Below are 13814 nucleotides of genomic sequence, written 5' to 3' on the forward strand. Positions count from 1 at the left end.
GACAACTACTATTTAGAGGCTCAACATTTAAGGCCATTTGAACGTAAAATGTACTACAAGTAGTAGTTACAAGTAGACATTAGTTACTGTGCCTGCAGTGCACTGCCGACATGAATGACTCATGTATAGCAGGTATGGGTCTTGCACAGTTTATGTCAATAGCTCCATGCAATTCACAGACTTTATATATCTCTGTCACAGGAGGTTGGTGGCACCTTAATTGGGGAGGACCGGCCCGTGGTAATGACTGGAGGGGAATCAGTGGAATGGTATCAAATACATCAAGCAGGTGGTTTGATGCCATTCCATTTGCTCCGTTCCAGCCATTATTATGAACCGTCCTCCCCTCAGCAGCCTCCACTGATCTGTTTTTCAGACAATCCACTGTTTCTTGATCCTTTACTACCTGCTGGAGATGGCGCTGAAGGTGGTAGCATTTGGCAGGACAGGATATATGTCCTATGGGAGTAACGTGTTTGATTGATCTCTCACAGTTCTTTCACTGGTAGGTGCAGTTCAGTATTATATACTGTATGTCAGGATAATGCAGGATCCATTCTGAAACAATGGCAATTTAGAGAAGATTCTAGTTGATTCTCTATAGACTCTTTTCTCTGTGTATATCAATGATGTTGCTCTTGCTGCCATTTCCCTGATCCACTCTACGCAGACGACGCCATTCTGTACACTTTGGCCCGTCATTGGACACTGTGCTTCTAACCTCCAATCGGCTTCAATGCCATACAACACTCCTTCCAGTGGCCTCCAACTGCTCTTAAACGCTAGTAAAACCAAATGCATTTTTCAACCCACTTTGTGACCCGTTTCAATATAGCATCACCACACTGGATGGTTCAACCTTGAATATGTGGACACCTATTTTACCTAGGTGTCTGGCTGGATTTAAAACTCTCCTTCCAGACCCATATCAAACATCTCCAAACCAAAAGCCTCAAAAACCCAGTCGATTTTCATTCTCCAACAAAGCCTCCTTCACTCACGCATGCTTACCCTGTAATACTGACTATCCAGAATCTGTCGATGTGGCATGTCATCTACAAAGTTGACTGCCCACTCTTCTCAGCAAACTGGATGCAGTTTATCACAGTGCCATCCGTTTTGTCACTAAAGCACCTTATACCACCACCACTGCGACTTGTATGTTCTAGTCTGCTGGCCCTCCAGCTGAATATATCATCCCAGACCCACTGGCTCCAGGTCAATCTACATGAAGGCCATGCAGGCAAAGCTCCGGATTATCTCAGCTCACTGGTCACGATGGCAACACCCTGGAGCACGCCTCCAGCAGGTGTATCTCATTGATCATCCCTAAAAACACCTCATTGAAGTGCCTTTGAATGGGGTACTCTGCTGCCTGTGACTGGAACTGAGTGTGTCGAGAACTGCTGAATGCTGGAGACTTTTATCTCCCAGTCACCAACTTCAAACATCAGCTATCTGAGGACATCCAACCGATTGACTGCAGCTGTACAAAATCTATTGGTAACATGACCCATTTTCACCTACCTCATCCCCACAGTTTTTATTTATTTACTTTTCTGCTCTTTTGCACACCAATATCTCTACCTGTACATGATCATCTGATCATTTTCACACCAGTGTTAATCTGCAATATTGAGTTATTGGCCTACCTCAAAAGGGAATCATGCCTTTTGCAAGGTTGTATATAGACTCCCTTTTTTACTCTACTGTGTTATTGACTTGTTAATTGTTTATTCCATGTGTAACTCTGTGTTGTCTGTTCACACTGCTATGCTTTATCTTGGCCAGGTCGAAGTTGCACTGAGAACCTGTTCTCAATGTCTACCTAGTTAAATAAAGGTGAATTTAAAAAAATTATGAATCAAATGTATCTATAGTACCATCTGTCACACAATTCACTCTTGACATTACGACACTGTACATTATATGCCATACTGATTGGATATTGTTTTATATCTCTGTTTCACCAAAGGGCCTGCAGATATGCATATTTTCTACATACAGTCTACAATTTTCCTATTGGTTAGATTTTTCTCCCCACTTTGTTTGTGATCTTTCAATATACTAACTCACTAAGGACAACCCTAAATACATCTATCACATATTTTCTCAAAAGGTGGGCTTATCTGGGATTTTAACCCAGGACTACTCACACCCTAAGAGAGAAGCATACCCTTAAACCAACAAGCCTGCTTAGAGAAACCCACCAGATCGTTACACTTCTCCCATCCCCTTCTCCATTTGCCTGTGAGTTAACTTCCAGAATCTGTGATGTGGCAGGTTTTGGCTATTAGACTGCCCTCTAGTGGTAAATGACACTTGTGGGTGAGTTTTACATACACACAGACTTGTGCAAAAAACATTAGGAACACCTGCTCTTTCCATGACATAGGTGAATCCAGCTGAAGTCTATCATCCCGTATTGATGTCACCTGTTAAATTCAGTTCAATCAGTGTAGATGAAGGGGAGGAGACAGGTTAAAGAAGGATTTTTAAGCCTTGAGACGTATTCTGTATGTGTGCCATTCAGAGGGTGAACGGACGAGACAAAATATTGAAGTGCCTTTGAATGGGGTATGACAGTAGGTGCCAGGCGCACCGGTCTGAGTGTGTCAAGAACTGCAATGCTGCTGTTTTGTTCACTCTCAAAACAGTTTCCCGTGTGTGTCAAGAATGGTCCGCCACCCAAAGGACATCCAACCAACTTGACACAACTGTGACCAACCATGGTAACATGATGGATGGGTACAGCACTCAACTCGACATCAGAAGGTTCCTAGAGAGACCAGCTCTCAGAGAAAACACACAACTGCATTGGAGTAAACATGGGACAGCATCCATCTGGAACAATTTCAACACCCTTTAGAGTTCATGCCCTGGTCTAAAAATGAGGCTTTCCTGATGGCAAAAGGGATTTCAACTCAATATTAGGAAGGTGTTCCTATTGTTTAGTACACTCAGTGTACATTACATTGTCAGATTTGCAAATGTCTGTGGTTGACATCTTTCTTAAGTGCTGTAAGTTATCAATTATTATGTCTACGTTATGAGGACTGAGGCCTATCCAGGACTTTAGTGTTACAGCTACAAATAAAACCATATGGACGTTTCTCCGTGGCTGACAGATAAGAGTATTTATCTAATTAGGCTTGTCAGTTATACAACCAGTCGTTCAGCAAGTTCTCATAATACAAGCCTGCTCGTTGTTTTTAGAAACCAACACATGACTGAATGTCACTATTTCTGCACAGTCATCTCCACTTCCCCAAGCAGACAATCATTATCTTGGACAGTACAACGAGCCGGTAGTGTTCAGAAAATGAAGGGCTCATCCGGGATTTGAACCCGGGGCCTCTCGCACTGTAAATGCAGAATCATACCCCTAGACCAACGAGCCTTATTTAAATAAAGGTAAACACAGACTATAAGTTCTGCTCCCCATCTGCCCTGTCACTGATGTCAAGCGTGTGTGAAATCTGAGGCGTGTCCTTAGTGAAACTTTGTTACTTTACTCACCTCTACTGGTGATGATGTATACTGCATCATCACTATAGTAAAGTTCTGACCTGAAGAAAATTTTACATTTGTCAGTTATACGAGGCCATATATCATATTATGTATTGTATATATTTCCTCCGATGTATAACTCAATAATATATTGTCCAAGGCATATTTAACACAAAAGAGCTGAAATATCCAGTAGAACTATAACCATACCATAACATATTCCGGAACACTTTACTTGACCCCTTTGTCATAGGTCATAAGGGCTGTCCCGACCATTTTATGTGCTGCTTATTGTAGTCTTCAGCGAATGAGTAACAAATAATTGCCCAAATTTGTTTGGATTTTTTAAAATGTATTTTATTGAACCTTTATTTAACTAGGCAAGTCCGTTAAGAATACATTTTTATTTACAGTGATGGCTTACCAAAAGGCAAAAGGCTCCTGGGGGACGGGGGACTGGGATTTAAAACATAAATACAATATAAACATAGGATGACACACCATCACAACAAGAGTGACACAACACCACATGTAAAGCACTATCATAACAACAAAAGGCACAGGAACCCTACATTTAAGTGAGATGTGTTTTATGAAAATGAACTCGCTGAGAATATTTAAGGATGGAGCAAAATGTAAGCGTTCCTTTCCTTTATTTTCTTAGTCTCCTGTTATTAACTTGTTGAGCAACATTGTGCTGATGATGGAGAGTTTCCCCCTGCTACCTAGGGGGCTTCATTCTGGAACAGACAATTATAGGGCTCCAAAAGAAACACCTTTCTATTGGGGGACACAGGGACATGGTAAGTTCTTCAAAATCGCTCGCTCTCTCTCTCTCTCTCTCTCTCTCTCTCTCTCTCTCTCTCTCTTACTCACTGTACATTATACACATACACAGAGTAAGATCATTCAATTAAGCCCATGTTCTCTACATGTTTCCCTTCACACAGATGAGGAGCTGTACATTCAACAGGTTGTGGTCCTCAAAGAAGATGCTTTACATGTAGGAATAACTTGTTATTTTCCACCGTGAGCTGCTTTTGAAACGGTTTCTGTACATTACTTTGTTTATCAACACTTTTATAGTACATTTGTTTACATTCCTTATGGGCACCGGACATGGAGCTGAGTTGACCGTTGTGCCTGGTCTGGGCCGGAGCAGAAGATATCTCCTCCCATGGAGCGGGACCGAACGATGTGTCTGGACTGAGTTTTCCTAGCCACCGTGCTTCTCACACCTGCATTGCTTGCTGTTTGGGGTTTAGGCCGAGTTTCTGTACAGCACTTTGTGACATCTGCTGATGTAAGAAGGGCTTTATAAATAAATGTTATTGATTGAAAACCCTTTTATTTAGCAGATGTCAATCCAGACATCCATCCTGAGGAGACATTTGGGCGTCAGGGCAGCTTTTGAGCTGCTGCACCTGTCAGAGCCAGGAACCTTCCTTCTCTGAGGATGTTACCGTGTAAGACAGGACCCCTTTGTGGTGTTTATTTTATGAATATACAACAGGTTATTACAGAGATGCCATCATGAAGGTGAGATGGTTCCCTCCTTACCTGAAACAACATACTGTAATACATAGTGTTAAACAACGTTATGTTTTATGAAGTTATATATGTACATGGCCACACCTCTGAATTGTGAACACTTTTGTTTTGTACGTCAAAAGATTCTAAAAGTGTAATTTCCTCAGAAAGCGTCTCAGTCATCCAGTGGCTTCATCCCCAGGGAGGCCTTCCAGAGACTGTTTGATGAGCTGGACAAGGATCAAACAGGTATTTATATTTTATCTCTACGACAATGTTCATTTCTTCAAAACTATGCAGTTGGCAGACTGTCAGTCTAACTCTCAAGCAGACTTTCATCATTTGCCTTTGTGCTTGCATTTGCAACATCCAACAATTTGGACAGGAGCAAATCTGAAAAGTTATTGTGAAAGGAGATTGAACAGCAAATTGAAGTCATTGTTTCCCTCTGTAGCATCCTCCATTGCCTGAGTACTCGTCTAAGTTCCTGCACAAGGTTCAGTTTATCTTCATTCAGCATTATGTCACTGTGGTGGAGAATGTGCCCTGGCCAATGTTATCTGCATCTGTGTGAATTCACTATGTCACAAGTTCACAATGTCACAATATTTAATGAATTAACATCGATGTTTGTGTTTCTGCTTGATCCTAACAGCTCTTATTTACGACACTAACCTGGAATCCTAACTGACAAGCTTTGTTTCACCATTACAATATTGAAACCGAGCTAAATGAGTTAAGATTCCAGGCTACTTATTCAAAGTAATATTTTTGATAGAGATGCTTTAGTGAATGTACACTTCTATGCTTTGTACACTCTATGTTGGCCTGTTCATCCTGTAAATTGCTTGACAACTTAAAAGGAGGGCTCGTCCGGGATTTGAACCCGGGACCTCTCGCACCCTAAGCGAGAATCATACCCCTAGACCAACGAGCCTGTCACATGTTTAACAACCAAGAGTTTAAATTCCACTGCATGCCACGTGCATAAGGAATTCCTCTCAAGTTGATGCTGTTGCATGCTCAGTAAAACTGCTCAGAGACTACCACTTAGTGGCTGTTCTAGACTCTGCACAAACACAGACATGTTGATCAAATGGAAACAGAGGACTCATCATGGATTTAAAGCATTTTAAACTGACATTGCAATTGAGGGCATCCACCATTTTTAAAGTAGTCAACTGGGTGGGTTTTAATATGAGTTGGGAGCAATCAGCCAATGAAGAAGAATACAATTGACTACTTTAAAATGGAGATAATATAAGTCCTCTATCTATCTCTGTTATTGATCATCATTAGAGTCCATTGGAAAGACAGAAGATATAGTCCCTGGCCCAGTTCACCTTCTCTGATTTGATAGGCCCTGGTATTGTATCCCAAAGGTTTTGTTCACCTTCTCTGCATTTAATGTCTCTGGTCTAAAAATGAGTGTGCATGAGGGTGCATTGTATCCCATTTCAGTTTTTAGAAAATGTGTAAGGTCAAAGGTCAACTGTATATGCATGTCATGTACATGTATTATGTATATGCATGTATTATGTCTACTGTATATGCATGTATTATGTCTACTGTATATGCATGTATTATGTCTACTGTATATGCATGTATTAAGTCTACTGTATATGCATGTATTAAGTCTACTGTATATGCATGTGTTATGTCTCCTGTATATGCATGTATTATGTCTGCTGTATATGCATGTATTATGTCTACTGTATATGCATGTATTAAGTCTACTGTATATGCATGTGTTATGTCTCCTGTATATGCATGTATTATGTCTACTGTATATGCATGTATTATGTCTACTGTATATGCATGTATAAAGTCGTCTGTATATGCATCTAAGCGTCATCAATGTTCCTCTAGATTCTCCTGGTGATTGACTGTGAGAAGAATCTCTCTGAACCAGACAACTACTATTTAGAGGCTCAACATTTAAGGCCATTTGAACGTAAAATGTACTACAAGTAGTAGTTACAAGTAGACATTAGTTACTGTGCCTGCAGTGCACTGCCGACATGAATGACTCATGTATAGCAGGTATGGGTCTTGCACAGTTTATGTCAATAGCTCCATGCAATTCACAGACTTTATATATATCTCTGTCACAGGAGGTTGGTGGCACCTTAATTGGGGAGGACCGGCCCGTGGTAATGACTGGAGGGGAATCAGTGGAATGGTATCAAATACATCAAGCAGGTGGTTTGATGCCATTCCATTTGCTCCGTTCCAGCCATTATTATGAACCGTCCTCCCTCAGCAGCCTCCACTGATCTGTTTTTCAGACAATCAACTGTTTCTTCATCCTTTACTACCTGCTGGAGATGGCGCTGAAGGTGGTAGCATTTGTCAGGACAGGATATATGTCCTATGGGAGTAACGTGTTTGATGGATCTCTCACAGGTCTTTCACTGGTAGGTGCAGTTCAGTATTATATACTGTATGTCAGGATAATGAAGGATCCATTCTGAAACATGGGCAATTTAGAGAAGATTCTAGTTGATGTATCTATAGTACCATTCTAGTTGATGTATCTATAGTACCATCTTTGAATTCCATGCTGTCACAGTTACCAGCCCTTTCAAGCTTAACATCCTTATCATTTATCGCCCTCCAGGTTCCCTCGGAGAGTTCATCAATGAGCTTGATGCCTTGATAAGCTCCTTTCCTGAGGACGGCTCACCTCTCACAGTTCTGGGCGACTTTAACCTCCCCACGTCTACCTTTGACTCATTCCTCTCTGCCTCCTTCTTTCCACTCCTCTCCTCTTTTGACCTCACCCTCTCACCTTCCCCCCCTACTCACAAGGCAGGCAATACGCTCGACCTCATCTTTACTAGATGCTGTTCTTCCACTAACCTCATTGCAACTCCCTCCAAGTCTCCGACCACTACCTTGTATCCTTTTCCCTCTCGCTCTCATCCAACACCTCCCACACTGCCCCTACTCGGATGGTATCGCGCCGTCCCAACCTTCGCTCTCTCTCCCCCGCTACTCTCTCCTCTTCCATCCTATCATCTCTTCCCTCCGCTCAAACCTTCTCCCACCTATCTCCTGATTCTGCCTCCTCAACCCTCCTCTCCTCCCTCTCTGCATCCTTTGACTCTCTATGTCCCCTATCCTCCAGGCCGGCTCGGTCCTCCCCTCCAGCTCCGTGGCTCGATGACTCATTGCGAGCTCACAGAACAGGGCTCCGGGCAGCCGAGCGGAAATGGAGGAAAACTCGCCTCCCTGCGGACCTGGCATCCTTTCACTCCCTCCTCTCTACATTTTCCTCCTCTGTCTCTGCTGCTAAAGCCACTTTCTACCACTCTAAATTCCAAGCATCTGCCTCTAACCCTAGGAAGCTCTTTGCCACCTTCTCCTCCCTCCTGAATCCTCCTCCCCCCCCCCTCCTCCCTCTCTGCAGATGACTTCGTCAACCATTTTGAAAAGAAGGTCGACGACATCCGATCCTCGTTTGCTAAGTCAAACGACACCGCTGGTTCTGCTCACACTGTCCTACCCTGTGCTCTGACCTCTTTCTCCCCTCTCTCTCCAGATGAAATCTTGCGTCTTGTGACGGCCGGCCGCCCAACAACCTGCCCGCTTGACCCTATCCCCTCCTCTCTTCTCCAGACCATTTTCGGAGACCTTCTCCCTTACCTCACCTCGCTCATCAACTCATCCCTGACCGCTGGCTACGTCCCTTCCGTCTTCAAGAGAGCGAGAGTTGCACCCCTTCTGAAAAAAACCTACACTCGATCCCTCCGATGTCAACAATTACAGACCAGTATCCCTTCTTTCTTTTCTCTCCAAAACTCTTGAACGTGCCGTCCTTGGTCAGCTCCCCGCTATCTCTCTCTGAATGACCTTCTTGATCCAAATCAGTCAGGTTTCAAGACTAGTCATTCAACTGAGACTGCTCTCCTCTGTATCACGGAGGCGCTCCGCACTGCTAAAGCTAACTCTCTCTCCTCTGCTTTCATCCTTCTAGATCTATCGGCTGCCTTCGATACTGTGAACCATCAGATCCTCCTCTCCACCCTCTCCGAGTTGGGCATCTCCGGTGCGGCCCACGCTTGGATTGCGTCCTACCTGACAGGTCGCTCCTACCAGGTGGCGTGGCGAGAATCTGTCTCCTCACCACGCGCTCTCACCACTGGTGTCCCCCAGGGCTCTGTTCTTGGCCCTCTCCTATTCTCGCTATACACCAAGTCACTTGGCTCTGTCATAACCTCACATGGTCTCTCCTATCATTGCTATGCAGACGACACACAATTAATCTTCTCCTTTCCCCCTTCTGATGACCAGGTGGCGAATCGCATCTCTGCATGTCTGGCAGACATATCAGTGTGGATGACGGATCACCACCTCAAGCTGAACCTCGGCAAGACGGAGCTGCTCTTCCTCCCGGGGAAGGACTGCCCGTTCCATGATCTCGCCATCACGGTTGACAACTCCATTGTGTCCTCCTCCCAGAGAGCTAAGAACCTTGGCGTGATCCTGGACAACACCCTGTCGTTCTCAACCAACATCAAGGCGGTGGCCCGTTCCTGTAGGTTCATGCTCTACAACATCCGCAGAGTACGACCCTGCCTCACACAGGAAGCGGAGCAGGTCCTAATCCAGGCACTTGTCATCTCCCGTCTGGATTACTGCAACTCGCTGTTGGCTGGGCTCCCTGCCTGTGCCATTAAACCCCTTCAACTCATCCAGAACGCCGCAGCCCGTCTGGTGTTCAACCTTCCCAAGTTCTCTCACGTCACCCCGCTCCTCCGTTCTCTCCACTGGCTTCCAGTTGAAGCTCGCATCCGCTACAAGACCATGGTGCTTGCCTACGGAGCTGTGAGGGGAACGGCACCTCAGTACCTCCAGGCTCTGATCAGGCCCTACACCCAAACAAGGGCACTGCGTTCATCCACCTCTGGCCTGCTCGCCTCCCTACCACTGAGGAAGTACAGCTCCCGCTCAGCCCAGTCAAAACTGTTCGCTGCCCTGGCCCCCAATGGTGGAACAAACTCCCTCACGACGCCAGGACAGCGGAGTCAATCACCACCTTCCGGAGACACCTGAAACCCCACCTCTTTAAGGAATACCTAGGATAGGTTAAGTAATCCCTCTCACCCCCCCCCCTAAGTTTTAGATGCACTATTGTTAAGTGACTGTCCCACTGGATGTCATAAGGTGAATGCACCAATTTGTAAGTCGCTCTGGATAAGAGCGTCTGCTAAATGACCTAAATGTAAATGTAAATGTAAGGAAACATACAGGAACTCAAATCCTTCTGTTCACCTGATTTAGAATTCCTCACAATCAAATGTAGACCGCATTATCTTCCAAGAGAATTCTCTTCAATTATAATCACAGCCGTATATATCCCCCCAAGCAGACACATCGATGGCTCTGAACGAACTTTATTTAACTCTTTGCAAACTGGAAAGCATTTATCCGGAGGCTGCATTCATTGTAGCTGGGGATTTTAACAAAGCTAATCTGAAAACAAGACTCCCTAAATTTTATCAGCATATCGATTGCGCAACCAGGGGTGGTAAAACCTTGGATCATTGTTACTCTAACTTCCGCGACGCATATAAGGCCCTGCCCCGCCCCCCTTTCGGAAAAGCTGACCACGACTACATTTTGCTGATCCCTGCCTACAGGCAGAATCTAAAACAAGAGGCTCCCACGCTGAGGTCTGTCCAACGCTGGTCAGACCAAGCTGACTCCACACTCCAAATCTGCTTCCATCACGTGGACTGGGACATATTTCGTATTGCGTCAGATAAAAATATTGACGAATACGCTGATTCGGTGTGCGAGTTCATTAGAACGTGCATCGAAGATGTCGTTCCCATAGCAACGATAAAAACATTCCCTAACCAGAAACCGTGGATTGATGGCAGCATTCGCGTGAAACTGAAAGCGCGAACCACTGCTTTTAATCAGGGTAAGGTGTCTGGTAACATGTCCGAATATAAACAATGCAGCTATTCCCTCCGCAAGGCTATTAAACAAGCTAAGCGTCAGTACAGAGACAAAGTGGAATCTCAATTCAATGGCTCAGACACAAGAGGCATGTGGCAGGGTCTACAGTCAATCACGGACTACAAGAAGAAACCCAGCCCAGTCACGGACCAGGATGTCTTGCTCCCAGGCAGACTAAATAACTTTTTTGCCCGCTTTGAGGACAATACAGTGCCACTGACACGGCCTGCAACGAAAACATGCGGTCTCTCCTTCACTGCAGCCGAGGTGAGTAAGACATTTAAACGTGTTAACCCTCGCAAGGCTGCAGGCCCAGACGGCATCCCCAGACGCGCCCTCAGAGCATGCGCAGACCAGCTGGCCGGTGTGTTTACGGACATATTCAGTCAATCCCTATACCAGTCTGCTGTTCCCACATGCTTCAAGAGGGCCACCATTGTTCCTGTTCCCAAGAAAGCTAAGGTAACTGAGCTAAACGACTACCGCCCCGTAGCACTCACTTCCGTCATCATGAAGTGCTTTGAGAGACTAGTCAAGGACCATATCACCTCCACCCTACCTGACACCCTAGACCCACTCCAATTTGCTTACCGCCCAAATAGGTCCACAGACGATGCAATCTTAACCACACTGCACACTGCCCTAACCCACCTGGACAAGAGGAATACCTATGTGAGAATGCTGTTCATCGACTACAGCTCGGCATTCAACACCATAGTATCCTCCAAGCTCGTCATCAAGCTCGAGACCCTGGGTCTCGACCCCGCCCTGTGCAACTGGGTACTGGACTTCCTGACGGGCTGCCCCCAGGTGGTGAGGGTAGGCAACAACATCTCCTCCCCGCTGATCCTCAACACGGGGGCCCCACAAGGGTGCGTTCTGAGCCCTCTCCTGTACTCCCTGTTCACCCACGACTGCGTGGCCACGCACGCCTCCAACTCAATCATCAAGTTTGCGGACGACACAACAGTGGTAGGCTTGATTACCAACAATGACGAGACGGCCTACAGGGAGGAGGTGAGGGCCCTCGGAGTGTGGTGTCAGGAAAATAACCTCACACTCAACGTCAACAAAACCAAGGAGATGATTGTGGACTTCAGGAAACAGCAGAGGGAACACCCCCCTATCCACATCGATGGAACAGTAGTGGAGAGGGTAGCAAGTTTTAAGTTCCTCAGCATGCACATCACAGACAAACTGAATTGGTCCACTCACACTGACAGCGTCGTGAAGAAGGCGCAGCAGCGCCTCTTCAACCTCAGGAGGCTGAAGAAATTCGGCTTGTCACCAAAAGCACTCACAAACTTCTACAGATGCACAATCGAGAGCATCCTGGCGGACTGTATCACCGCCTGGTACGGCAACTGCTCCGCCCTCAACCGTACGGCTCTCCAGAGGGTAGTGAGGTCTGCACAACGCATCACCGGGGGCAAACTACCTGCCCTCCAGGACACCTACACCACCCGATGTTACAGGAAGGCCATAAAGATCATCAAGGACATCAACCACCCGAACCACTGCCTGTTCACCCCGCTATCATCCAGAAGGCGAGGTCAGTACAGGTGCATCAAAGCTGGGACCGAGAGTCTGAAAAACAGCTTCTATCTCAAGGCCATCAGACTGTTAAACAGCCACCACTAACATTGAGTGGCTGCTGCCAACACACTGTCATTGACACTGACCCAACTCCAGCCACTTTAATAATGGGAATTGATGGGAAATGATGTAAATATATCACTAGCCACTTTAAACAATGCTACCTTATATAATGTTACTTACCCTACATTATTCATCTCATATGCATACGTATATACTGTACTCTACATCACCGACTGCATCCTTATGTAATACATGTATCACTAGCCACTTTAACTATGTCACTTTGTTTACTTTGTCTACATACTCATCTCATATGTATATACTGTACTCGATACCATCTACTGTATGCTGCTCTGTACCATCACTCATTCATATATCCTTATGTACATATCCTTTATCCCCTTACACTGTGTTTAAGACAGTAGTTTTGGAATTGTTAGTTAGATTACTTGTTGGTTATCACTGCATTGTCGGAACTAGAAGCACAAGCATTTCGCTACACTCGCATTAACATCTGCTAACCATGTGTATGTGACAAATACAATTTGATTTGATTTGACAGGTTAAAGAAGGATTTTTAAGTCTTGAGGCGTATTCTGTATGTGTGCCATTCAGAGGGTGAATGGACAAGACAAAATATTGAAGTGCCTTTGAATGGGGTATGACAGTAGGTGCCAGGCGCACCGGTCTGAGTGTGTCAAGAACTGCAATGCTGCTGTTTTGTTCACTCTCAACAGTTTCCCGTGTGTGTCAAGAATGGTCCGCCAGCCAAAGGACATCCAACCAACTTGACACAACTGTGACCAACCATGGTAACATGATGGATGGGTACAGCACTCAACTCGACATCAGAAGGTTCCTAGAGAGACCAGCTCTCAGAGAAAACACACAACTGCATTGGAGTAAACATGGGACAGCATCCCTGTGGAACAATTTCGACACACTTTAGAGTTCATGCCCCTGACGAATTGAGGCTTTCCTGATGGCAAAAGGGATTGCAACTCAATATTAGGAAGGTGTTCCTATTGTTTAGTACACTCAGTGTACATTACATTGTCAGATTTGCAAATGTCTGTGGTTGACATCTTTCTTAAGTGCTGTAAGTTATCATTTGCGTTATGAGGACTGAGGCCTATCCAGGACTTTAGTGTTACAGCTACAAATAAAACCATATGGACGTTTCTCCGTGGCTGACAGATAAGAGT

At 45.2% G+C, this 13814-nt stretch overlaps 1 non-coding gene across 1 annotated transcript; it reads right to left on the minus strand.

Moving 5' to 3' along the window:
• Positions 1-5905: 5905 nt before the first annotated feature.
• trnap-agg lies at positions 5906-5977 on the minus strand. Its single transcript has one exon. It is a non-coding gene; the product is annotated as a tRNA-Pro (tRNA).
• Between the last annotated feature and the right edge of the window lie 7837 nt (positions 5978-13814).

This window comes from Oncorhynchus gorbuscha, linkage group LG01 (genome assembly GCF_021184085.1).
Source record: "Oncorhynchus gorbuscha isolate QuinsamMale2020 ecotype Even-year linkage group LG01, OgorEven_v1.0, whole genome shotgun sequence".
In the NCBI taxonomy this organism is placed as follows: Eukaryota; Metazoa; Chordata; class Actinopteri; order Salmoniformes; family Salmonidae; genus Oncorhynchus; species Oncorhynchus gorbuscha.